The sequence below is a fragment of the Melampsora larici-populina genome (genome assembly GCF_000204055.1).
Source record: "Melampsora larici-populina 98AG31 unplaced genomic scaffold MELLAscaffold_115, whole genome shotgun sequence".
NCBI lineage: Eukaryota > Fungi > Basidiomycota > Pucciniomycetes > Pucciniales > Melampsoraceae > Melampsora > Melampsora laricis-populina.
The window spans coordinates 7,579-10,416 of record NW_006768879.1 but is presented as its reverse complement, the minus strand read 5'-3'; positions in this window follow the sequence as shown (position 1 = coordinate 10,416).

Here is a 2,838-nt window from a genome sequence, read left to right as displayed (position 1 = left end):
CTGATATGTCTTGAATGTATCTTTCAGTTGCCAGTTCTTTTTTTTCTTGAATTTGAGCCTTGGTGAGTGAATTTTTAGCTTTCGTAGAACCACTCTTCTGCCAATAAAACTTAAGATATTCTTCATGATGTATGTCTAGATCCTCAACCATCTTTTGTCTAATAGATTTCTGAGCACCTTTTTCGTGTTGACCAAGAGCATGAGCTATAGCGTGAGATCCACAATCTCCATCCCCAGGAGGATCATAAATAGAAGTAACATAAGGTCTAACAAGATCTCACAATTGATTATGATGCTCTTCAATCTTGTGAGGATCTTGATAATGATTTAAATGATAAAATTCTTGATCATTATCATAATCAGCTTTAATAATTTCTTCATTATAAGTTAAAGCTTTCATCATTTCTGCTTCTTCTTGTTCTGATTTTAAATCATTTGATATAAAAACACGTAAATCATTTGAAAATTTTGAACTAGCTGAACTTTTTGAATCATCTACATCTTCTGAATCTTCATCTGAAACATCATCAAGATTTGTTTGATCTATATCAGTTAAATCTTCTGAGTTTATTAAAATTATTGATTTTTTAACATCATCTGAATCATTTGAAACATCATCACCATCTTCTTCTTCTTCTGAATATCCATCATCTTCATTAGTTGAATATTTAACAGCACACTTTGATTTATCATGACCTAATTCTCCACAGTTACCACATTTCATTTTCCTCTTCCTTTCTTCTTTTTCAACGTGTTCAAACCTTGAAGGATCCCTCTTGAGTTTTTTATTTTTAGCGCCTTTAGGTCTTCCTTTTTTTTGGGTTTTTCTGATTTAGAAGGAGGTTGAACAGGAACTAAAACATATCTACCGCTGATTAACTTCTTCAAATCTTATTCAAATTCAGCTAAATAACCTTCATCTTGTAGTTTAATCTTTTCTAAATGTGAATCAATTTTAGCTCTGATTTCTTGAAGATCTCTAGGTGCATACTCAGTAAATAAATGCCACTGCTGATCAAACTCTTCAATAGTAATTGGTTGTTCTACAACTCCTAAATACGTACTAATTTGATGAGCACATGGTATACCCCAAGTGGGGGTGAAATTCGAGTTGCAAGGTGGAAGTGAAAGTGAATCTGAATTTAAAATTAATTTGAGTTGATCATTTGCTTTCTTAATAGCAAATTGAGAAATTTTACCGTGAAGATTGTCAAAAATAGAATGAAATTTGTTGAGTTTTTTGGATTTTTGATGACGGATTGAGCCAATAATTTCATTATATTGAATGTCCAGTGCGTTTTGAGAATGCTTCACCGTTGAATATAAGTCATGTTTAGTACTTTCTAAATCTTTTTTGATGGTAGAATGAGTTCCTTCAGGCTTACTAGTTGTACCGGTTCCAAAATGTTTGAGTTTACTCGTAAAAAGGGAAACAAATTTGCGCTCTTGAGAATACCATTTCTTTTCTATATAGTTGAGAAGATCCTGAGCGTGATCTTCAATTAAGTAATTTTTAATAAGATCTTTTGAGTTGTGATAATCTAAATTTGTGTGAGAAGAACAAAAGGAATTCCATAATTTAAGAAAATGATTTTCATTGATTTTTGATGATTTAGATTTGATATGACTTTGAATATTCTTGTTGATATGCCACAGACAGAGGATATGGTCAGCATCAGGAAAAATGATTTGAATACTGTTAATCAACGCTCTTTCACTATCAGTAACAAATAACCTAGGTGAAAGTTCAGGATCACAACCTTCAAATAAAAGTTTAAATTGATATAAAGCCCATTCGTAAGTAGGTTGAGTTTTGTCCATCATAAAACAAGAAGCCGCAGAGAAAGGTTTGTTAATTGAAGTAGTTCCCACGAAATGAAGACATGGTAATTCACAATCATTATTTTATAAGTGGCGTCTACTCCGTAAACGTGAGGGAATCGTAAAGATAATTTGATTGAGTTAGGATGAGCACAGAATAAAGATAATAATTTTCCGTTATCGTTGTTATGAACATGATAATTCCATTTATTCTTGATGAAGAAATCTAACAAAGCGGTAATAGGATCCCTTCCATTTAATTCTTGAGCTCAAAATTTCGGTCTTGCATTATAAATGTCTTTCATGATAGGATTGAAACCAGGATTCTTGTCAAGAGACATCATAATGTGGCGAGGTTTGATTGAAGATCTACTTAATTTTTGAGCCAACATGATCTGAATTGAATCTAATCTTCTATATATCAAAAATTCATTACGAGATTGAAAAGGTTCATGATTGTGAGGTAAATGATTAAGGAATTGTCCAGTACTACTATTCCTGACTTGATCTAAAACCCAATCACCAGTTTTCTTATTTTGTTTAATAACAGCCTTCCACTGACATCCGGTTTTTTCAGTTGAAGTAATTTGTTGAGTAGCTTTGCTTTTTCTAGGATTACCACGATGACAGTGAAAATAAATAGCTTTATGGCATCCACGGTTATTTTTTGAAGAAGTTACGGATATTCCATATCCACCATTTAAAGATACAGAGTAAAGGTATTGTTTCGCCACCTTATCACTTCTAAAAAGTTTACCCCACCGTGGATCTTTGAGATCTAAACTTAAATCATTAACTATGTGAATAATAAGAATGAATAATAATAAGAATGATTAATAATAAGAATGAATAATAATAATAGCGGTACACAAATATCAAAACCGTATGGGAAAACCGCTATGGGAAACCGCATGAAAAACCGCACTGGTTTTTTTGGGTTTCCCCGCATAACAATACCGTACCTCGATCTGCTGCGGCAGACGTGTCCTGTGAAATTAATTTTGCGGCCCCTTTTTT